Below are 26,086 nucleotides of genomic sequence, written 5' to 3' on the forward strand. Positions count from 1 at the left end.
AGAACTCAATAACACAAATATATCTGCAGAAAACTCCAAATATTTGGAAACCTAATGATAGGTCAAGGAAGAAATTACAAAGGGTATCAGAAAAGATTTTCACCTGAATGAAAATAAAACACAATATACCAAAAATTGTGGAATGCAACTAAAGCAGTGCTTAGAGAATTTATAGCATCAAATATTTATATTAGAAAAGAAGATTTTCTTAAATCAATGATCTCAGCTTCCACCTTAGAAAACTAGAAAAAGAAGAGGATATTAAGCAAAAGTTAAAAATAAAAATAAAAGCTACCTTTATTGAACACTTACCAGGCATTATCTTAAGTGCTTTATGCTAAGTGTCTTTTCTAATCTGTTCATAACCTTATGAGTTCGTCATGATTATTATCCCACATTTCAGATGAGGAAATTGAATCTTGCTGAACTTCTATAACTTCTAAATTCGTGTAGTTAACCAAGAGCCAGAGTTATTATTTGAACTCAGGTCTCTATGCTGTTGTAACTTCAACATCCTACAGATTGAGTATATTTATACTGTTGTTAAGCATATTTTATTATCTTCAGGTTTGATATTTATTTGTTGCATATACATTATACATATATTTAAATACTAAATACACATATATACATGAATTCTTCATTTACCTAGAACCAAAAGGCCGTTCTAGCATGTTGGAGAATGTCTAGAGACCAGACATTGCTATTATCATTTCTGAAAACTGTGGCATCAGTGAAATGCCCTACCATGAAGGATGTTGCTGGGAAGTCTGTGATGGCTGCCCATGAATAATTTCCACTTGTTCCTGCCAGTCTTTCAAGCTACATGCCCTGAGTCATGGAGATATGGGGGAGCAGCTGATTGTCACAGTGCTCTCCATGGCCACCATAACTCACTCAAGTCTTAATATCTTCTCACAAGGGTAAACCCAGCCTCCCTAAAACAAAATCAAGCTCATGTTCTTTACATGAGAAGCCAAATTCATCTTTCTCCAAGCACAAAGTAGTAAAGAGTGCTGGACATCTGATTTCTATTTGCAGAACTGCTAGGCAATTATTGTGTGTCTTGGGCAAGGGGCTTGATTTTCTAAATCTTCAGTTTTCTCCATTGTAAAATGAAAGCAAAAAGATCTCTCCAATGTCCTCTCCTTGTTTACTGTTTTCTGCATCTTCTCTCCTACACAATTGACAATTTTAACTGCCATATTGGTATAACTACTGAAGAATCAGTTCCCAATATCCACAAAGGTAAAAGTCAGATAATATTATTCATCCACTCCAAATCCTCCAGTGGGTTCTCATTTCACTAAAATAAAAATGTAAGTCCTTACGATGTCCTCACAACATAGTTTCTCCCATTCCTCTGCACAGCCTGTTATTTCTTTGGCTTTATCTATTGCTCCTTCCCTTTGTATTAGCCAGCTGGGCTGCCATGATGAAATACCACTGACTGAGGAGCTTCAACAACACAAATTTATTTATCTATTTTTTAATTTTATTTTATTTTTGAGATGAAGTCTCACCCTGTTGCCCAAGCTGGAGTTCAGTGGCACAATCTTGGCTCACTGCAACCTCCACCTCCTAGGTTCAAGCGATTCTCCTGCCTCAGACTCCCGAGTAGCTAGGACTACAGGCATGCGCCACCATGCCCGGCTAATTTTTAGTAGAGACGGGGTTTCTGTATGTTGGCCAGGCTGGTCTTGAACTCCTGATCTCATGATCTGCCCGCCTCGGCCTCCCAAAGTGCTGGGATTACAGGCGTGAGCCGCCGTGCCTTGCCACAATTTATTTTCTCACAGTCCTAGAGGCTGGAAGTCTAGGATCAAGGTATCGGCAGATTTCATTTCTTCTGACACCTCTCTTCTTGACTTATAGATGACTGCCTTCTTGCTGGGTCATTACATGGTCTTTCCTCTGTGCACACACATGCCTGGTATCTCTGTGTATGCCCCAATTCCCTCTTCTTATAAGGATATCAGTCAGATTGGATGAGGGCCCAACCTAAAGGCCTCATTTTAACTTCATCACATCTGAAAAGGCCCTATCTCCAAGGACATTCAGATATACTAGAGGTTAGGGCTTCAATGTGTGAATTTGGTAAGGGGAGGGACATAATTCAACCCATAATACCCTCACTTACTATATTCCAGCTAAACTGGTCTTCTGCATAGTCTTCAAACACATTCTTGTCTCAAGGCTTTTGCACTGGCTATTCCTTCTCCCTGTGCCACTGCAAAGAACAATCATTTTTGCTGCAATCTTGTAGTTTTAGGGAACTTTACATAACCTAATGCATATGTCAACCCATAGCCAGAACCCAATGTTTGTAAGATTTATCCCAAAATTTTTTTTTTTTGGCTTCCTTGCTCCTCTCTTTTAATTTGTTCCCTTTGGCTTCCTTAAGTATTAACTCTAACAGATAACAGCTTTACAGCTTGGCTTCCCTTGTTTTATTCAACTCAGTTTCAGGCTTTCATAGTATCTTCATTTCTGATGTGACCGCCATATTGTATGGTGCTGATTCACCCATTCAAAAGAAATGTATTGAATGCCAGTTTATGTGCCAGTCATCATTAGTATCTAGAAATACACAGGAAAATATTAGGGTTAGGATTAATGAAGACTAATGAATTCAGTAGTGGTATACACAAAGTATCATCAGAGCCCGAAAAAGGAACATTTACATGAAAGAATATCAGGAAGGCATCTGGAAAAATGTTGGCAATAGAGCTAAAGTTTGAAAAATGAGCAACTTAGCCAGGTATGCAGAGGGGAAAAGAATTTTCTAGACTGTGTTAGCATCATGCATGAAAGTGTGGAAACATGATATGTTTAGAGTAAAGGGCATGTAGAGAAGTGTGAAATAATGGGACTTGATTGATAGAAGGCTAGAGAATAAAAAACCACATGTGCTAAGATAATTTATCTTGAAAGGTCTAGGGAACATTTAAAAATTCTTAACAAGGGAATCATTTGGTCAGATCTCCAATATAGAATGTTTAGTATTCCATCATTGAAGACAGTGACATATAAGAGTGAGTTCTGGACGAAGGAGACTAGGCAGGGAGTTACTGTAGTAATTCTTCTGTGAAGAAATGAGGACTAGAACAAGAGCAGAGGCAACACAAATATAATGGAAGGTATGGCTACATGACACAGTAAGGAAACTGAATCTATAGAATTGGTGCTGGGTTTAAACATGAGAATTGAGCAAGAAGAAAACTCTAAAATAAATCCCAGATTTCTGGGTTTGGCAAAGAGAGAGATGATGATATTATTCATTATGAGAAGGAAGAGAAACAGATTAACTTGCAGACACATTGAGAGTAGTGAGACTTCCATAAGAGCTGTCTAGTGAACAGGTATTTTATACATTTTGTCAGGGACAAGAAAAGTTCCAATTGATTAGGGCCTATATAACTGCCTTCTTCTTCTTGTAAGAGTACTATTTTTCTCATCACACCTTGTAATCTTAAGCAAAGGGAAGAATGCTTTTATATAGAGTTGCTTTTATATGAGACCAAGTATAACTAAAAAGATATAGCATATTCTCAACCCCACCCGGCCCCCATTCATTGCAGCACCTCCTAAGGTGTAGATGTCCCCCATATCCCAAAAATGTGAGTGGTGACTAAGTGTGATGTGGCATCAACGTTGACCACACTAAAGTGACCACATAGTACTTTGCTGCTTCCACTGGGAAACAAAACATAATACAAATATACAATGCTTCACAGAGTAGCAGGCAATTTCTTTTTTTTTTTTTTTTCTTAAAGTCAGATTTATTGAGGTATAGTTTACACTAAACAATTTACTTTTTGTAACTTTTATTTTAAGTTCAGAGGCATCTTTTGACGTCGAAAACCTAGTTAAGTACGCAAATAAGACCATTTTTTGTTGTTGATGTTTTCATTTCACTGACGACGAAGGTAATGATTAAAGAGGTTAAATGACTTGACCCAGGTCATACTTAGTCTTGAGTAAGCAAGAGTAAGTCTTCTGACTCTTAATCCTGCTTATTCCAAGATATCACAGAGGATCTTCCAGAACAGCTTACTTAGAAAGGACATATAATCTGTTCCTCATAACAGTTTTATGGTAATAGGAATTTAATCTTCTAAGTAATCAACTCAGGCTTTTCCACTTACAAGTGAAATTGCAGGAGGAAACTATAGAACTTGAAACACTATCTTCCACATTTCTGTATTGATCCTATTTGATGGTTTGTGATATTAAGGGAATACATACCTATCATTCAGTGTTTCAAAACCCAGCCCTTCAAAGTAGAGTAACCCACAACATAAAAAGTGCTTAGTTACCTTCTTGGCTCTAAAGAGTCATTAAATCCAACCTTTCTCTTCTGTCTAGCTGCTTAGGAGTAGCTTTTGTTTTAATCATCATCATTATTATTTGTATTAGTCTGTTCTCGCATTGCTATAAAGAACTACCTGAGACTGGGTAATTTACAAAGAAAAGAGATTTAATTGACTCACAGTTCCACAGGCTGTACAGGAAGCATGGATGTGGAGGCATCAGGAAACTTACAATCATGGTGAAGGCGAAGGGGAAGCAGGCACATCTTCACATGGCAGAGCAGGAGAGACAGAGTAAAGGGGAAGGTGACACTTTTAAACAACCAGATCTCAGCCAGGCGCGGTGGCTCACACCTGCAATCCGAGCACTTTGGGAGGCCAAGGCGGGTGGATTGCCTGAGCTCGGGAGTCTGAGACCAGCCTGGGCAACATGGTAAAACCCCGTGTCTACTAAAATACAAAAAATTAGCCGAGACTGGTGACACATACCTGTTGTGCCAGCTACTCGGGATGCTAAGGCACAAGAACTGCTTGAACCCAGGAGGTGGAGGTTGCAGTGAGTCGACATTGTGCCACTGCACTCCAGCCTGGGCAACAGGGTGAGACTCTCTGTCTTCAGTATATATATATATATATACACACACACACACTATATATATATACACACACATATATATATTCATTTGTGTGTTTATGTGTGTGTGTGTGTGTGTATATATATATATATATATATATATATATATATATATAAACAACCAGATCTCGTGAGAACTCTATAATGAGACAACACCAGGGAGATGGTGCTAAACTATTAGAAACCACCCCCATGATTGAATCATCTCTTACCAGGTCCCACCTCCAACACTGCAGGATTACAATTCAACATGAGATTTGAGTGGGGACACAGAGCCAAACCATACCATTATTTTATCATTTCTATTAAGAGTTCCCTGCATTTCAATCTGGCCTAGAATACCTGCTGAGATCATATTCTTATAGGTATTAAGTGATAGTGTCATAAATTACCATTTGCAAAATATTATTTCAGAAGTGGTAATTCTCTGTCAAGTTCACTGTTATGTTGCTACACTCCGTAGATTTTTAGAAAGTTAAATATTATATATGTATATTTCTGCATTAATGACTTTATTTTGATTCTTGAGGTATCTCAGGAATATAATATGCAAAGTTTATATAAATGTTTTTCTTTAGTGTAATAAGTTATTAGGATATGACTCTTTTGTAAAAGGGAGAAAGAACAGTAATTCGAATCCCTGCAGAGATAGCAATGTATTCAGAGACAATTTGAAATGTTTTATCTTTATCTACTAAAAATTCCAGGTTGAAAAGAATAAAATCAACTCCTCTCTCTAAATGCTTTACTCTGGTAGTATTATTATGTAATTATTCACAAAAAGGTGTGTTCTTGTTGCACAATCACTACCTTTTCCTTGGAGATTTCAAAAATAAATAGATGAGAAATTATGTCCCTCAAAAAAGACAATAGAAGTTTATCCAGAAAATTTTCCCTTTATTGATTTTTCTTTAATAAATGAAGTTACATGTTTTCATTTTTAAGAAATACAAAATCTTAACTTGTTCTTCTCTTTTGACACAGCTTAGGAGGTCTTGCATGCATTCTCTAACCTCACCTCCTTCCCCTTTCTCCAACTACACTGTCCTCTTTCGGTTCACTGAAGACTCCAAGCTCATTCATGCCTCAGGACCTTTGCATATCCACATGTCTCCTTCTGCTCACTCCTTATTACCACCATAGTCCATTTGAGCTGGATCCTCCCAGTTTTTTCTCTATCACTTCACCCTATTCATTCCCTTATTACAATTTACAAAAACCAAAAAGTGTTACTTCTTATCCCTTTTGCCAGCTCTCAGAGAGCTGCTACCACACCTGTGTTGGATGTCATGTATAACCAGTGGCTAGTTCCATGCCTGGTGCTGCTATAACAAAGTACCATAGACTGGGTGGCTTACAAACACGTTTCTCACAGTTCTGGAAGCTGGGGAGTCCAAGGTCAGGAAGTCCCTCTTCGCAGATATAGACTATTGTCTTCTTCTTGTATTCTCACATGGCAAAAAGAGGATAAGAATACAATACCTAGATGTATTCATGATGGGGAGTCAGCCACTTTAATATTTATTAAGCACCCACTAAACTCCAAGGTTTCCAGACAGTGTCATAATTAAGCTTCACAACTGATCTGTATTCAGTAGGTGTGAAACTGAAACTTCCTGGTTATTAAGCTGTGTGGCCAGACCATGAACCCATTCTCTTCCATCAGGTTCAGCTCTTAAGGACACATGCCACAGAGTCAAAAACAACTGGGTTTGAATCTTGCCTCTGCTATTTACTGATGGTGTCCTATATGGAAAATTACTAGACCTTTGTGTGTCTGAGAGTCTTCCCCTATCTCATGGAGTGGTTAGGAGGATTAAGAAAAAAACTGCAAACAGCACTTGCTTAGAACAATGCTCTCTGCTCAATGCATGTGGCTAGCTTTGACCACAGTTCTGCAGACACTTCAGGTTCCAGAGAGTTCTTTCAGAAGTTCCGCAAATATATGATTTAAATGCTGTTAAAAAATATTTTTCACTACTTAAAATGCCTTAATAAAAAGAAACATATATTCATGCAACGTATACCAAATTTAACACATATTCTCACTCTATGTGTTAACTTGTGTTGTCAGTTAACTTTTACACAGACATTGAAGCAAAGCTTTTCCTGTTCTTTGGGTTTATTTTAAAAAAATCGCAGAGAATTCAAGGTAAGCTGATAAAAATAATTCTTACCATTTGTAACCACTTAGCTGTGTGAATCAGAATTGTCTTGACACTTTGCAACTGAAGTAAAAACAATCTAAAATTGGAGGCTGAGGTGGACATAAGGTTCTCATCTCTAATATTGTATTAATCAGAAAAACTTTATTATTCCCATTGATTGGCTTTACAATAAGTAAATGTTATCAATTGTTTTTAAAGCCTTTATATGAAAATAACTCACTTTTTTTCTGTTTTATATATTTAGAGTTTCATGTAAATTTTCATTTGGAGCTAAAAAAGATATTTTTCAGCAGAAACATTTAACTAGTACTTAACTAGTCAAGATCTGCCTCTTTAGATTGGGGCTTTTTTTTTAGATCAAGGCTTGATTCTTATGTATCTTTTTTAAAAAATTAGACTCTGATAATTAGGTCAAGACAAAGAGTTACCCAAGCAGAGTTCTTCATTCTCCTTTACTCTCCTACCAACATCATTATGCCCTAGTGGCCCTAATAGATATTTTCTCCTTTGATCTTTATAATAATCCTCTGAGTTTGCCAGGCAGGTGGTATTAGTCTCATAAATGAAGAAGGTAAATGAGACTCAAAGAATATAAATGACTCCCAAGGTCATATGACTAAATAAGTGGTAGAGTCAAGACTCAAATCAGAAGACTTCTGACTACTAATCCAGAGCTTTTCCCACCTGTTTTGATGTCAAAGATGGCTGAGATTTGGGGGAGGGGCTTTGGGAGTTCAGAGGTGACCCTTTATCCACTGCTGAAGCTGATAGAGATGCAGGATCACAAAACATATCTTATTCCTTGTTTGTTTTTCCATATGTTGACTAGGTTTTCTAGAGATTAAAAAAAAAAGCAATGTAGACACTTGTAAAGTGTTTTAATTTATTGTTCTGGACTCTGTCTCACTTTTTGCAAGAGTCATTTGACATGACACCTTGCTAAGAAATCCACACATAGGTCTCAAACTCAGGCCTGGTTGATCTCCTAGGGCCTGTGCTCCATGAGGGCAGGGACAGTACTAATATTTGTGTCCACAGCACATAGAGGCATCCAATTCTTATCTGTTAATAAATATATGATGGAATCAACCATCATTCTATACTTTTTTTTTTAGATCTTTTTTTCCTTTTGCTACCATTGTTTTTGGACCATTATTGCAGACATATTATAAACTTCCTTGGTAATTCTTGATATTTTGGTCCTTCCTCCCTGAGATTTTTTCTGCATACCATCATCGGTGTAATCTCAAAGCATCCAGCAATGTTTCTCCAACGCCTCTCAGAACGAGGCCCCAGATTATCCTCCTAGGATTCAAGTTTCTTCATAATATGGGCATGCCTTATGAATACACCTCCGCTCTGGTCTCATCACCATCCCTGTAGTCCTCTCTCTATATAGGGCATGCTTGCTGCTTTGTGTCTCTGCCATTGCTTGTCTGTTTGCCAGGTTTCATTTCTCAACACAGATCCAAATTGTACCCATGATTTCCTACCTAATTCAACTCTAATTTTCTATGATCCCTGCCCCAGTAATTTTAGCCCATAAGAATTTTTATAGCACAAATTTTGTACTTAATGACACTTGTATTATTTCATGGGTTAGTTAGTTAGTCCAATCTCTACGATGCTGTAGGCAACCATGTAAGATATTTAAATTGTACCCATATCGTCCTACTTTCCCACACTGTAGACATCTACTAAATTGGAATAAATGTATAATAAAATAATTTATAGCTTTAATTGAAATCATCCCAAGGCACAGAGAGAACAAACAAACATATTCCTGAGACATGTCTAATTCATGTGCCATGGTTATCTTGAGATAGTTTTCCACTGTACTTTTAATAAAAGAGACACCTAAATTATAATTTTATAGTTTGTTTTTGTTTTTCTTCCTTGAGCATTGCCACGGTTATTGATATTTATTAAATAAAATCTGCCACTGAAGCATGCATAACCACTCAAGAATGAATTATAGCAAATATTTAACTGCCTGCCTGCCTTTGAATTGGTTAATCAGAATGAGTGATGCATTAGCTGGTTCAACTCCTTTCACCTGGAAAGATGGTTATCGATTTCCTTTATTGTGATCTAAAAGATTTGAGGAAAGTCTAAAAGCATTTCAAAAGATTTCAATGAGTAAGACATAATTCTGCTTTTCATAACCACTGAATGAAAAAAAAAAACTAAATACAAAAAAGATTCTTTGAGTAAAATTCTGTCATTCTCCACTTTTTATTGTGTTAAAAAAAATCAACTATAATATGAGTGAAAGTCGAGTTCTGCTTGTATGTATGAAATGAGAAGAAGAGAGGTGCTGTAGGTTATTAATAACAGGGGATGTTTTGTACCTCTTCTGGAAAATGAATATTTATTTTGTGTTGGAGCAAGTCCATAAGTCAAATTCCTTTAAAACAGGCAGAGGCCAGCCTGGTTCTGGCTGCAGCCTGCACAGCCAGAAAAACAGAGGAAGAAGGGCCTTCCACAAGCATGAAATGTTATCCACTTTGATATGTAAACATTCTTCCTTCACCTGAAGTTGATGTCAGGGTAACTAAAACACAAGAACTTGGTTGACTGAGCAGAGGCAATCTGTTGTATTCTTCTGTTTTTCAAAACCAGAGATAATCAAGGACTGTTATTTCAGAGGCTGGCTGACCTAACTTTTGAGTGGAAAATGAACCAGGAATCTGAGATAACTGGATAGTCTCCACATATTTTTAAAAAATCAGGATGTCTCTTGAAACTGCTCAGACTTAGCTGATTTTTTTTTTTGTTGTTCTCTTTATAAGTTTTTCTTTTTTTCTTTTTTCTCTGTATTCCAGGCTCCTGGAATTTAATCTATTGGGTGGGAGTAGATGACGTAAACTGTACTCATATTTGCAAAAATCCCAAAAAAGATGTTAAGGCTGTTAACAACAGAATTCTACACTACAGTTGAAATGGGCTAGGTGAATTGGAACAGAATTCTATGAAAATTTTATGAAGCTTTCCTTGAATTTCTAATTGAAAATTGCTAGAGTTTGTGTTACTCTTGATTCATTTCATTTAAGTCTTGGTCCTATAGATTCTGTTGATACCCCATTCTTGGGGGATGAAAAACAATGTTAAATGCACATATTTTTTAGGAAAATGAGCTGGGTGCGAGACGGAAGGCTTTGGCTGCCATCCTAGGGCATTCCTGTGCATTGCAATGGTCAGCATTTCTGTATCTAAACATCGGGAAAGTACTACGATAAAAATACAGTATTATAATCTGGAACCACTATCATACATGCAGTCTTTCTTGACCAAAACATTGTTAGGCCGCCCATGGCTGTGCTGAGGAGGAGGAGCACTCGTCCTCTCCAAGCACATCCAATTTGCCTCAGTCCTCATGACTCCTACCCTGTTCCCAGAACTGAGTTCATTTGTTATTAAAGTTACTTTTCTTATACCCAACCCAGTTTTCCATTGATGCTCCCACTTATTCTATGTAGGTATTTTCATTTATCACACGATATCCCTAGTCTAAGATTTCATTTGAGGGGCGGAAAAAAAAATTCTGCTTCTAAAAATACTTTGAAAACTCCTAGACAAGAGGACCTTTCAAATCCCTTACCATTCTAACAAGCAGTGAATTCATGCTTCACAGCCATTCAGACCTATATGTATGAAATATAAGACGTATGTGTTCAACTTTCCTACATCGCCTCCTTTAAACTTTCTTTTTTCTTTTTTGAGTCAATCCCTGCAGGAACAGACCAAGTGAGCCCATTACGAGAACAGTTCATTCCCACCTGCCACCTCAAGCCAGCCAACAATCTCAACCTCACCACTCCATTCTTGATTATGTAGAACCATTCCAATCCTGAGTGACAGGATTTGCAAAGACAGCTGTTGGGCTCCACAAACATTTGGAGGAGGGGAAAATGTGAGGTTGGTTGCTACATTCTCCTACTTCTTTTTACTGAAAGGAACAGCTGCGATCTTCACATGTAAGATGAAGTAAACAAAAGCTGACAATGCCCAGCACCATTCAGCAGTAAGCATTCAAACAGATTTTTCCTCACCGTGTTTGCAGGCCTGGCACAGTCTCACTTCCCCACAGCACAGAGAGGAAGCGAGGTCTTTGCATGCCCTGTTCACTTGGCCAAACATTGCCCTAGATGTGCAATTCAACCCATATAAAGCAAGTGTAATTCAAGAGCCCTGACTCCTTCACTATTTCATGATTGCTTATTACTCGTGCATGGCATTGTCAGGTTCCAGCAACTGTGTGTGCAGCAAGCAGAAATGCAGTATTTATCTCTGACAGGCAAACATTCTTAAGCTCGTCGGCATGAGTGTCCACACTGAACTGGCTATCAGGGAAATAGACCCCTGCATGGGAAAGTCAAGGTATGTTTAGAGGGACTTGATGATTCAACCCCATGACTGGCTCATTCCTTTTGTTTCCTCTGCCTTTTTATTTGCTTACACAGAAAACAGAGTATTCATTTATTTCTTTTCCCACTCTCATCCCTATTAACCGCTAGGGCCATCTGCCCATCTGAAACTGTCTTTGGCTGCACGGTTGTGAATCCAGGTGACAGTCAAAATGAAGAAGTGGTGATTGCCCCTGCATATTTTCTCTGAAGGGTTAAAAAAAAAAAAAAAAAAAAAAGCCTTTGTGTCTGTTTCGAGTTCTCCAGTTGAAATACTGTACTCATTGAACTGCAAGAAATAAAACCTGCAAGTAGGCACTGTGTTAATGTAATACACATGTGTTAGACAGGCGCACTATTTCTTAAATATGCTTGAATTAAGCAAATTATTTTAAAAAGTGGGTGGGACTTTTGATGTTTTACATAGTTATATTTTCAATTTCTTGCACTCAGTTTAAAGCTCAAGATTCTTTGTTTACGTGTGTGTCATTAGGGCAGGTGTTGGATGACAAGTAAATGCATTGAAAAACGAAAAAAAAGAATTCTTTGTGCCCTGACCTCCATGAATTCAGTGACTTCATACATCCATACAGATCTGACTTTTAATCAAAGGTGCTCCAGGTGGGGTAAGGGATAAAGAAGGAATTTGTCTACAGGATCCTTTTATCCTAAGATACCTTACAACATCCAATTGTGCTACTGTTTTGTTTTTTTTGTTTGTTTGTTTTTTTTACAAACCCATTGCTAGGCTAAGAAGTATTGATTCCATCTAGTTAAACATGTCAAGTGAGAGGAAGTGATCAATGGATTACTTCTTCAAAACATTTATCCCCCGCAGTGTAATCCTCTGATTTGTATAACCTTAAAGAGCCAGGTACAGGAATTGGGAGAAGAATTTAAAATTTGAAATGTCTTCTTTTTTCAACTCTGTTAATGAAAACTCTAGTTAATGCATGCAATTTTCTGGGTCTCCTTCTCTACTTCCTTCCATTATCACCACCTTTTGTTGCTGCTGGGGCTGTGGGTGCCCTGAAGGAACATGAGATGGCCTTCCTCAGATATCTGGGTTTTAAATTCAGTTTGTATCTCTTAAGTGAAGTGGGTAGGGCCAAAAATGACTCACTGCCCAGTGGTGCCTGGAAACATTATCAGCAAAGGCATTCACCTAAGGAGAAAATAAACACAGAATTCTCATATGGGCCCCTCTTTCCAACCATCTCCTGGAGTCTGGTAGCCTTTTCTGAGCCAGAGATCTCTCTAAAGTCACTCGCTGTCAGACCTTTTTGTCTCATATTTAGGAAAGGCTGAAGTTCTTTATAAATCCCAGATGGAACAGGAGGAAAACTACTTTGAATTGATCATTTCCATGATCTCTAAAATTCAACAAACAGTATTTCTTAAGATTAACGGATGTGAGCTTATGACAGTTTCAATGTGGGACCAACTCAAGGGAAACTGATGACCGAAGTATCAAAATGCGTTCATTACAACGCAGTTTCACCTGGAAAGGGGATGTCCCCCAGTAGTGCTTCTGCAGCAGAACTGCTTAGAAACTGCAGAGCATCCGCAAGGCAAGTACCCTAGGCCATTGTGTCTGACTGTCTTTCAAACAGAGGAATGGCTAATTGCCACTTGCTGAGGGCAACTCCCGCACTGAGAACTGTGTGCGTATATGGATGGTATCGCTGAGACTCACAAGTATGCAAGACAGAAACTAGGTGCATTTTTTTCAGATTAGGAACCTGAGAATGGAAGATAGACGGGGAAGGGGAGCAGGGGGAGATAGGGAGAGATTGGGCAATGGGTACGAAGTTACAGTTAAATAGGAATAAACTCTGGTGCTCTGTTGCACAGTAGGGTGCCTGTGGTTGACAACATTGCATTGTCTATTTCAAAACAGCTAGGGGAGAGGCTTTTGAATGTTCTCACCACAAGGATATGATAAATATATGAGGTAATGGATATGATAAATACTCTGGTTTGATTATTACGTACGGTATGCCTGTATCAAAGCACCACATTGTACCACATAAATATGTACAACTATCATGTGTCAATTAAAAATAAAATAAAATAAACTTTTATTGATAAAAGAATAAAAAATAGCATGCTTTTGGCCACACTACTTGATAGGCATCATTTTAAAAACATAAGCGTATAAGACCGGGCATGGTGGCACATGCACCTGTACTCCCAGCTATTTAGGAGACTGAGACAAGAGGACAGGTTGAGCCCAGGAGTTTGAGATCAGCCTGGGCAACATAGTGAGACCCTCATCTTAAAAAATATATAAATACTATAGATGATGTAAAAGGGTCACCTTTCCAAATGAGTCAAATTCTTCCTTAATTTAATGTATTCCTAGGTAGTAAGTTTTTAGAGAGCTAAATTAATTCCTTGCTATATCTTAGGATACCATTTATAAGTGTTCTCATGGGGATTAGCTTCATTTTATGTACGCCTTTTTCCATGTGCTAATTTGTGTAGAGAGTTTATGTATTGTGGGCATTTAATTTATTCCTGCATTTTATCCAGGAAAATAGAGCCAGACTGTTTTTGGACACTTGTTATTTGCTTTAAATAAGATATCAGGTTAAGATAAGAGAAATATATTGATTGGATATTGCATCTTCCTCTGGAGAACGTAAAACCTTTCGTGTCCTACATGTCATCATGCCTTACAACTTTAGAACAGACTCTAATAAAAGGAAAATGTTTTGACTGTCAGTTTACTTGTAGATGGCAGGGATGGGAAGGTGCACTCAATTATACTAACAGACAATTAATCTAAATTCAAAGCGAAGGCTCCTGTTCTGGATCAGGGACCCTGAGTAAACATGCTTTCTAGGAGACTTCACCGCCAGGTTCCAAGAGAGGTCACAGTACTGCTGCACTCCTGACGGCAGACCCTTGGATTCCATTGCAGGCAGTGACACACCAAGAGTAAGAGGAGCTGGCTGCAGCCCTGTCCACATGTGTCCGCTGGCTCGCCCTTCTGTCTGGCATCTCCATGCCCCTCCTCTTCCGGACTCCCTTGCATGACCTTCCAAACAGAATGAGCTGTCCTTCCACATATGACCCTAACTCATTCAACAGCTGGAGGCAAGAGCAAACTAGAGCTCATGCGAAGGGTATTAGCATTGAGTCTTTTTTTTTTTTTTTTTTTTTTTTTTCCTTCTTTCTCTCAGACTAAAAGGTATTTGGAAAATTCATCTAAAAACTTTTTTTAAAAAAATTCATTCATAAAAATAGCCAAAGGGTTTCTCAGAGAGTTTCCTTTTAGCAAGTCTTTTGGAAGGAATGAATGTCTACTTTATTATTTTTTCTGTCCCTGACCTTGGAGAGGATTAGAGGGTCTGGGCAAGGAGAGGAGCCTCACACCCAGCCACCCACACTTTTCCTTCTGATGAGCCCCACTGCCATGCCATGCTCTGTACAAGTTCTCTGGAAGAACATAAGAGCCAAATTATGTGTGAGGGAATGTGACCATGCTTTGAAGAGCCGGACTTCCTCCTTTTATTTGCCCTTGAAATTGTTTTCACTCTGATCTGCAAGTCAAAGAAGTGATCTATTACACATTTAGATTTATTACACTCAAAATCTGTTTGACTCTGTGCAAATAAGGTACAGCCCTGCCTTCTTCCTATAGTTTTCTTATCACTATGGGACTTGAAAAGGATTTAGTTCAACAACTGAGTCAACATGAGCTCACACAAAACAAATTATTTCACACCAATGTCATTTTCTTTCTTTCTTTCCCCCCGCCCCCCACTTTTTTATCTAAATAATTAGGTCAGGGAAATCCCACGTGCTTAGTATCATTTTGTCAGCAAGGTACATGACAAACTCCGGTCACAATAGAAAGTCGTTTAGTGAATTAATGTCAACTCTGGAAAAAGTGGCTAATGTGTCTTTGTGAGCTTGGTCCTTGCCTGTACACCTGCCTGAAGATCACAAGACTAAGAAGGACAGGTAACACATACTGAATGATGGAATCAGAGCTCAGCAATATCTCATAAGCCTGTCATATGAGCCAAACCCAATATAAAACAATTTAGCAATATTAAGTAATTATCACATTTTGTACTTCAATAAAAATAATATCATGACTTTGCGGTAGGAAAGACTAAGTTTAATATTGGTTAAAAATAGTTTAGAAACTGTATTTGTCTGTCTTCAATATGACGTTTCTTCCCAAATATCCCAAATAATCTGAATTAATAGTAGAAATAATATATACCATTTATTGAATACCTAGTATCTGCTAAAATAACAAACTTACAGTGAAGGTATAACTATTTCCATTTTACAGATAAAAAATGGAGGATATTAAGTAACCAGCAGTAAGTCAAAATGGCTAGCAAAGATCAAAACCAACATGTTAGCCAATGTTAGGCAGCTCAAGTCCTTTCCTCTGTGCCCGAAATGAAATTTTCCAAGAATTTTGCATTGGTTATTCATATCAAGTATAAAAAATGTTATTCATCTCAATGAACCAAAATTAAGTTAAGACACTTAAGGACTATCTAGAGGAAATTGACCAGGATAGGAAAGAGTCTGGAAGCCATGCAATAAAAGACACAAAGAGTTGGTAAATATTTAACATGAAAAATAGAAGATTTGTGTGGGATTTGGAGATACCTTCAAATACTGAAGACCTGTGGTCAACTGGGGCAAATATTTTAACCCCAAATAAGTTCTCCAACAATAAGAGTTTCATTACAAATAAGGGAAGAGAAAGTGCCCGAAATGAGCATTTTCAGTCACTAGATACAGAATCAGAGAGCCACCTGCGAGGGTTGTTATTGAGTGAAATTCTGACTTTGAAAACATTTGACCTATATGAGGGATTCTTAATCTGATATCCATGGAAGAACTTTAGGAAGTCTTTACTTCCTAATCCTGGAATCCCTGGAAATTACATGAAAAATTGTATATGTGTTTTTTTTCTTGGGAAATGGTGGATATATTTCTTCAGATCATCAATGCAATTCTACAATATTGGTGAACCAGTGAAATGAAATCACTTCCAATTCTACAATTCTGTTTTGTAAAAGTAGTCTTACCCTTCACAGAGGTGCACCCAAAAGAACTGTGTGATTGATCTAATGTTAGGGGTGAACGAGCATAAACAATTGAAGAAAACTTCAAGGTTTTGAGCCTCATAACTAAGATGTTGATACAATTAAAAAAAAAAAAACTTTAATAAAAGAGAAGCAAATTTAGTGGAAGATAATTAAGTAGAAATAAATAGGCAAACTGAAGCCTAAGATTCCAATTCCAGTACTGAGTGTACTGAGTACGTAATCCAAATATTCTGTTACATCATGGCAGAAAAATGCTGAAATCTAGGGATATATGCTGACTAGTAACTGAGTCTTATATAAATAATTTTTTTAAAGCCACTTGAAATGTCGAACCATAAAATGTTATAACACTAACTGTTCTAGAGACTACTTACTTCAATCTCCTAATGTTACAACTGAAGAAACCATGTCTCAGAAAAACTAAGAGACATATTCTCTACTCTGGGACCTTGTTCCCGATTCACGTCTCTGTCTGCAAATTTAAGGGAAAAAAATCTAAAACATTCAAATCTGGAATAAACCTATGTATTTTTCAGGAAGAAAATATATAAAAAAAAAAACTAGTCTTAACTACATATAATACACAAAGGTCCACTTTGTTATGGTATAAGGCAAGACCATAAGGAGGTCTTATGCCTCCTTATGAGGCATGAGACTGTCCCTTAGGAGTTTGAAAGTATGAATTCCACACTTCAGCATGCTCTGGGATGTTTTCACAGTATTTTTAACATTGGTCCTCATCGTCTTAATTTACCTCTGGAAATTTCCATGGATGCTTAAACTATGAAGAACAAAGAAGCACATAGCTGTGTTATTTAGAGTTGGTGAATTAGGTTCCGCAAGTCTTTTGGTTTGCTTTTAGATGTTGTCTTGTCAGTTTCTAAGATCAGAGGGAGACCAGCTCCAAGGGTGCTCGTGCATGCATTGGTGGTCTTCTATACCATCTGACGAAAATATTCATTCTGTGTCTCAAAAGGATATTCCAGATCCAGTTCTGAGTCAGCAGGTCTTTGGTGTGTGTGTGTGTGTGTATAAATTTTTCCACTGCTTCATTTTTTAAAATCCATCTGACAAGGTCAAGGTGGGGTTGAGACAATAAAAATTTGGAACTAGTCCCATTTGAGACTTATTTCTTTAAGAAAGAAACTTTTTTAATAATCTGAAAGTTTACATAATTTTGACATGCAAGTTATATACGTGTGTGTGTATGTGTGCATGCTTGTGTGTATGTTCATTTCTTTAAAGAGATTCAAACTAAGTAAAATTTTGATTGGGGGTGTTGCTGAAATGACTAGAGTGTCAGCTGTTATAACTTCAGCTTTAAACACTAAACTGAAACATGGCCTTCATGTTCCAATTCGTACTGAAGCTTTATAATATATGGCCTTAGAGTAGAAGTATAATGATCTCTTGGGAGAGGCAAGATCCAATTAAAATTCAGTTTGCTGTCTTTTGGAAAGATATAAGCAGTTATATATCCTTTGAGAGGGTCTTAAGAAATACACACCTGAGCTTTAAATGGCTACTCATTTGACTGTGAAGTTGAATTTCAATTCATCTGGGAGTCAGAGCACAAGAAAGAATTCAAATAACAACACTCTGATATTTCCTGGTGCGTTACCAGGGAGAAAAGAGCTCCTGGAAAATGAATGCCTTACACATTTGCAGATATTACCAACCACTTATAAAAACAAGGCTATTGTTATGCATAAAAGTCATTCCTTTTAGGGGAAGCCTAAGAGTGAATTGAAATGTGGCTGACATTTCTACCGCAAGATAAAATGTTTTTTTAATATCATGTTTAAGTTCTCTTAGTTAAAAAAAGAAGAAAGAAAGAAAAATATCTATAATCCAGTATTCAGAAGCAATTCCAGACACTTCACCCATGAAATAACTCACTGGAAGACATTACCTTTCTAAATACAAAAGCTATTAGCAGCCTTTTCTAATTCTCTTTTAGTTCAGTAAGGGAATTATTGACCATATTTTGCAATCCCACATGTTTTTAAAAGACAAAATACATAGTACATTGAACAGAAAACATATGAACGCTTTCTATTTAATTTGTTAGTTCACGACTAAGATGTAACAGTCCAACATGTACAAGAACCTCCCCACCCCCATTTCACTCTGATGTTCTTTTGGTTACTTCTTTTTTACAACAAAGGTTTGATGTATTTTTAAAAATATAAAAAGAAAAAGCCACTATATTGCCTCAGAGCTACTCCATCTCACTGTTTCACTTTAAATTCTGATTGGCTGTAATGAGACCACAGACAGATTGATAAAATAAGATCAATGGGTTTATTATACATCCATATTTAGGTACTAAATAGCATTGTACTTGGGGTGATTTAGTTATACAGCTCATTTATTTCTTCAACAAATTTGTTGAATAGCAGTATTAGTTAAGGCAATGCAAGCTGATGTCATAAATAAACCCCCAAATCACAATGGCCTAAAACCTTAAAGGTATAATTTTTATTCATGGAAGCAGTGCAATGTGAGCAACTACAGGATTCGGGCAGCCAGAATCCTTTCATGCTGTGTTTCCGTCATCTTCTAGAGCTTCAGAATCTTCTGCATTTATCCAAGACAAGAGAAAAGAAATTTGAGAAAGTGTACCTGTTTTTCGCCATCTTCTACTCACTTGCTCTTGGAATTAACAAAACACACAACCATACCTAAGTGCAAAGTGGTCGAGAAATGTATTTCCTGATGGGGCAACCACCTTCCAGTGATAACTTCACACTCTGAAAGGGGTAAGCTGCAACACCTGTAATAATACTGTGCTGGACATTGTGGAATTTTCTAAAAGAAACAAAACTGGGACCTTGTCTTCCAGGAGCAAGCACTGTAGCAAATTTTTGCAAGAACTTTATTCCCTTACCAATAATAATAGTTAATATACATTAAAAGTTTGTTATGTATCAGGCTCATTATTGGTCCAGAGGGTGTGTGGGTGGTATTTCAGGACTCAAAACCTGGTGTCTGAGCTGTTCCAAATTCATGCTCTTGCCTCCTGCCCTCTGTAGACTTCTAATCACTTAAGGAAAGAGATTCAAATCTGCTTCTTAGAAGTTCCTACCACAGGGCAGAGCCCACACCAGACAATGAAGGAATGTAGATTATACTAAACAAAACCCTAACACCTACTGTATAGGTAACTGTTGGCAATAAATTAGAGCTCAATTCCAACTCATAAAAAGCTGTACTCCAAAATACAATTCACCATAAATGAAAGCTTTTTTAAGATATGAGTTGCCTGTACTATAAATATTGATTAATTTTTTTAATCTGAGTCAATTGAGATGAAAATGCTAATTTGAGTAGACAAGCATATGAACATTAGTGGAAAAACTCACCTAAAAAAGTACAAGAGAGAGCAAGATGCCCAAGATAGATTAACACAACACTTTAACCAGAATATTCTATCATTTTCTTTCTGCACATACACCTTCTAACTTGCAAAGCTATCTTGCTTCACATGATCTCTTCCCATCTAATTTGATGGGGTTTTCTCTGAAAGAAATGAAGGGAGGATTCCTCCAGTTCTTGTTTTCTATGATAATTATCCTAAGTTTCAGGGGAAGAATCTTAAAAGAGAAATTCTAGGCTCTTCTCAGCTTGGAGCAGAACAGAGATATATTCCAGTAAGGAATACATGGGCATAAGCAACTTGAATATGAGTTAGAATTGGGGTTAAATAACCTACGAAAGGTATAGGTGATATTCTATCAGATAAGAGATATTACCTATAGTTTTGCAAAAGAAATAAACTTTTAGCTAGGCCTTTTAGAAACAAGTAAAATTAACTGAGTTTACCAACTATAGAAAAAATAGGAAACTGTCATTTAGAAGGATACGATCTACTCAGCTAGTCAACCAAGAAATACATCGAGTGCTCCGATGCGAGGTAGGGTACGAAGAACAGTAGGGAGAAGGGGACAGTAAAAAGGTGCAAGACAATACCTATTCCCATATAGGTCAGCAGCTAAGAGCAACAACAAAAGAGAACAATGGGCATGTACGGTGCACCCACCTGTACCAGGTAACATGCCCAGGTGAATTATTCAAATTATCTCACTTGGCACTAATGCATGTAAAGTACATAGCAGGGTGCCTGTCACAGAAAGAATGTACAATAAGTGGTAGCTGTGATTTAAATGCCAGTTTTATGTGGAGGTTATTATCTGTTTTCAAATTAAAGAAAGGGAGGCATGGTGCATCTATGTGATGCTATAAACTGAATGTTTTTATCCCCACAAAATTATATGTTGGAACCTAATCACCAAAGTAATTGTGATTAGATTCCAAAGGTGGGGCCTTTGGGGGTTAATGAAGTCATGAAAACTCCACCTTCATGAATGCCGTTATAATAATAAGAATTAGTATCTTCATAAAAGAGGACTGGGGGAGCTCATATGTCCTTTCTGCCATGGGAGGGTGCAGGAACAAGGTACCACCTTTGAAGCAGAGAGTGAGCACTCATCAGACATTGAATCTGTCAATACGTTGATCTTGGACTTCCCAGCCTCCAGGAGTGTAAGCAATAAATTTCTGTTGTTTATAAATTATCCCATCTAAGGTATTTTCTTACAGTAGACTGGGTTAGGCAATGAGGGTATTTTGTGGAAATTGCATCCTGAGTGCCTGTGCTGTAGCTCCCCATGAGTCTTCCATTCTAATTCTAATCAACTTCCAGTTATCTATCTTAAGCAGAGTACCTTTTAGGACAGGGTAATGGGGGGAGCCTAGAGGTCACATGCAAGGCCTCCCATCTGTGAAGGTTTAGTTGGAAAAAGCTGACAATGAGTTGATTCCTATGCAGCAGTAGTCATGAACCCGGGGCAAGAATCAGAGCACCGCGCTATCTCCCAGGGTCCAGAGGGTGTGGCCCTGAGAGACAGATTGGTGAAATCTCTAAAGGGCAATGTGCCAGATTGATGAGATGATCTTGGGGGTACTTGCTAGTCTCCTTGGCTTTGGAGGGGCGTGGAGGGAGGGGAACAGATAGGCTCAGATCCTCTCTGCCCTTGAGGCTGGTCAAACATGTTGCAGCTTTGTAGAGAAGTGTCTTCTCCTTATACCTTGTACAGATGATTTGCTAACCAGGCCTGAGACTGTTTTATCTCCCGCCATTCCAGTAACTCAAGTGCCCTCAGAGCTAATCCAGGTAACTAGAACCAGGGGCAGGCAGTTAAAATAATAAACACCCAAAGGGAACCCAGCAGCCAGATGGAGGAATAACAACAACCCATGCCCCAAGATGGATATTCTCCTAGTAAAGTAGAACTTCCAGAAGAGACAGATAACAACTTTAATAAAGAATCAAAAGTATACTTATACAAATTGAAAAATAGCATTAAGATAACTTTCCAGCATTCAAAAACATGGTTTTTCAATTAAAAACATCAATTCAGTTAAGGAAAGGATGGCCTAGGATGAGACAGACTCACTTGCAGTAGAAGACATTAGAGAGTAAATACCAAATGAGTCGTTTTGATTCTCAGGTGGAATTGACCATTAGACTCACCTGTTAATAACACAGACTTTTTCAACTTACCCAGCTCTAATAAATCAGGAACTCTGGAAGTCAAGCCAGTGAAACTGCATTTTGGTTGGAAGTGGCCACCTGGTTTTGGGCACTGGTTATGGGGTCTGTGGAAACTGGCAGTACATGTTGAATGAGTTATCAGGGTGAGAGATCACTGGGTCTGCAGGGATGGTTGTAAGGACTGCAGGAGAGAGACGAGAACTGAAATGAGCTGTGAGAGGTGGGTAGAGTTTGTTGATAAAAATATGAAACAAGGATTGATGAATGTTTTGTCTGCATGATCCCAAGTTTTCACCAGACGTAGACACAAATACTTGTCACAACCATAGATCAAATAGCAAATCTGAAATTTTTATAAGTTTAGCCTTAAATAATATAAAACACATCAGCTAAATAAGAAGTTGAAGTATTGCAATTTTGCAAATGTTTAGGAAGCTTGTGTTCATCCAGTTCACGTTTCCTTCACTCTATGTGTGCATGTTTGATAACTGAAATACACAAGTTAAATCTTTAGTCTTACTTTTTAAACCACTGACAATAACTATGGTCCATTTCTCTCCCAATGTTCCATTTCAAGACAGATGGATCAGTTTGTCAAGGTCTGAGCAAACAGTAGGAATAAATGGAGTGCTCCGAAGGCAAATCTGCAGTGGTGTATTCAATTTGATAAAATCACCTTTGCATATTTTTCTCCTGCATTTCCTGAACCACTCCACTAAGGGAGACAGCCTAGTACTTCTTGACTTTTTTCTCTTCAAATGGCTGCTTCTGAGTCGCAGATGTAAAATAACAGGAATCAAAGGATTCGTGGATCAAGAAAAATGACTCCAGATCATTTCCAGTAGGTTATTTCCTTGAAGCTGTTCCGCTCTGCCCCCAGGAGGTGTGATGGATTTGAACTAAATGTAATCAAAACTTTTCACCTGCATCCTTATTTCCTGAAAGTAGCTCAGTCCCATGAAGCTGAACTTTCTGCAGCTGTGAGACCCACGGCATGGCTGCTTCCTTAGGGGAAATAAACTCAACGTTTCTCTGAGTCAGAACCACAGAACAACAGTCTCATGAAATGCTCTATGCCAAACAAAAAGCACTCTGCACTCAGATTTGGGATGAGGTGTACATGCTATCAGCTCTCAGAGGGCGACAGAGCACATCCAAGCTTCTGGATCCCCTGCAGCAGAGAAATCATTTTATTCATAACTCTCTTTAACTTAGCCACTTGTGTTCATTTTTGAGCGCTGCCTTAACAAAGTAACAACTGGGTAGTTTAGACAACAGAAATGTATTGTCTCACAGTTCCGGAGGCTAGAAGTTCAAAGTCAAAGTGTTGGCAGCCCTGTCCTAAGCCTTCCTCCTTGGCTTGTAGATGGCTGATTTCATATTTACAGGGCATTCTCCCCATATAAGTGTCTATCTCCAAATTCCACCTGTTTATAAAGACACCAGTTATAGTGGATTAGAGTCCATCTAACGACTTCATTTTAATTTGATTACCTCTGTAAAGACCCTGTCTCCAAATAAGGTCACATTCTGAGGTACTGAGGTTTAGAACGTACATCTGAATTTGAGGAGGGAGATGTAATTCAACTGATTACACCACTGAATCCTTCTTTTTCCCCAGGTCCTCTATTAACAACCTGAAGAACACGTTTAGAAAGATGTTACTGTGGCTTCACAGATACCATGCTCTTCTTCAATGGTTCCCAAATGCCATTTGCAGAATATATGCAGAATCACTGGGAGTGCTTTTTAGAATTCTAAATCTGCCAGGCATGGTGGCTAACACCTGTAATTCCAGTACTTTGGGAGACCAAGGCAGGCAGATTGCTTGAGCCCAGGAGTTCGAGACCAGCCTGGGCAACATGGTAAAACCCTATCCCTACTAAAAATACAAAAAATTAGCTGGGTGTGGTGGCATGCACCTGTAGTCCCAGCTACTTGAGAAAGCTAGGCTGCAATGAGTCATTAGCCCATGATCCTCCACTGCACTCCAGCCTGGGCAACAAGAGTGAAACCTGTCAGAAAAAAAAAAAAAAAAAAAAAAAGGAATTACAGATTCTTAGGTCTCACCTCCACAAATTAAAATCCACTAGATCTAAGGAGGAACTCAGGAATTTGCAATTTACAAACTTGCCCAGAACATTCTGATGCATCACCAGATTGGAGTTCCACAGCCAGTTAGTGCTCCCTTATTATTTTTTAGACTTGATTTGGGCCATAAATCTTATAATAGCTACCTAAGAAGTGCACTCCTTCTTTAAACAATATGAACATAGAATTGTTTTCTCATCTCTGTTTTTATTACATCTATCTTCCTCCATGGCAGTACAAACCACTTGATGTGCACAGATTCTACGTTACTCATCTTTTTATTCTCAGTGTGTACCAGAGAATCCACACATAAATAACATTCAATAAGTGTTTATTGAAGAAATAAATACCTCCAGCAACACAGGCAAACTGTACAATTGTTTCATCATTTAAAGAAGTTCCTGGCCGGGCACAGTGGCTCATGCCTGTATTCCAGCACTTCAGGAGGCCGAGACAGGTGGATCTCTTAAGTTCAGGAGTTCGAAACCAGCCTGGTCAACATGGTGAAACCTCATCTCTATTAAAAATACAAACAAAAAGTAGCCAGGCATGGTGGTGTGCACCTGTGGTCCCAGCTACTCAGGTGACTAAGGCAGGAAAATTACTTGAACCTGGGAGACAGAGGTTGCAGTGAGCTGAGATCACGCCACTGCACTCCAGTCTGGGCAACAGAGTGAGACTCCATCTAAAAAAAAAAAGAAAAAAAGAAAAAATAAGTTATTGACGTTGACATATCTTTATACTTGAAAGAACTCAGCTACTCTTAAATTTTAAACCATGCAAACATGCCCGCTATCCTGCCTCATTTTTACTCCTGCCATGATAGCTTACCTGTGGTTTCAGGACGTATCTTTCTCTTTCCAGTGTCAAGGATCTTTTGCACACGCTATTTTGGAACTCTCCCACCTAGCCTCTTTCTCCACCTCATCCCCAATTGCATCTACTATTTCCAAATGAATATTTGTTCTGGCCTTCCAATTAGAAGTGGTGCCCCTGTTAAAGGTTTTCATAAGGCTTCATTTTTTTTCTCCATGGAGACACTGATCATGCTTGTAATAAATAGTTCAATGGTTGCTCTCTCTGACAAACTCTAATCTACATGTAGGCAGGCTTCATGTCTGTTGTGCTCATTTTTGAAGCCACAGAAACCTGAACGGAGTAGAAACTCAAATATTAATTGAGTCGCTATGCACTTTACCATGAGTACGTGTTTTTTCCCACCATTAAACTGGGAGCTTCTCTACAGCAGGGACTAGATTTAATTTACTTTTCTATTTTTGGCACCTGGCACAATGCCTGGAAGGCAGAACAAGCACAATAAATTTTCTTAAAATTTGTAAGGTTTTTGTTTATTTGAATGGTTGTTTAGTTTTTGCCTTGATGAAAGCCTGGGACAGAAATTTAGAACAAGGTTGGATGTTGGTGATCATATAAAAATAGATTTGTTCTTTCTTGTCATTAGAGCCCAAACTTAAAAAATATGTCAAATAGAAAAACAAAAACAGAATAACAGGGAATATTTAATGGAACCAAGGCACCTCAGACAGCTGACATACTTCTAAAAAGCAGAAAGTAATAGTAAGGGAGATAACAGCATACGCGTTAGTTTTCCAATTGCCAGAAGATCACTTCAAATACAGCTCTTGGCAGTCATCTTCTTATGGAGAAACTGGAACACTTATGGAATGGCAATTCCACCAATTCCCTTTTTCTAACAGCAGAAAAACCTGAAGGAGACAAGCCCAACTATAGCCCAGCTGAGACCTATGGCAATAACCTGACCTAAAGTTACGTAAGTGATCAGGACTGTATGTGGTCCGTACCCCTCTG

General features: G+C 38.1%; 1 long non-coding RNA gene across 1 annotated transcript; it reads left to right on the top strand.

Annotated features, from left to right (window-relative positions):
* The first annotated feature begins 11,337 nt into the window (after positions 1 to 11,337).
* LOC104678606 lies at positions 11,338 to 24,004 on the top strand. The gene is made up of 3 exons (XR_004059480.1): positions 11,338 to 11,495; positions 19,175 to 19,370; positions 22,743 to 24,004. It is a non-coding gene; the product is annotated as an uncharacterized LOC104678606 (long non-coding RNA).
* Positions 24,005 to 26,086: the final 2,082 nt, after the last annotated feature.

This window comes from Rhinopithecus roxellana, chromosome 10 (genome assembly GCF_007565055.1).
Source record: "Rhinopithecus roxellana isolate Shanxi Qingling chromosome 10, ASM756505v1, whole genome shotgun sequence".
Taxonomy (NCBI): Eukaryota; Metazoa; Chordata; class Mammalia; order Primates; family Cercopithecidae; genus Rhinopithecus; species Rhinopithecus roxellana.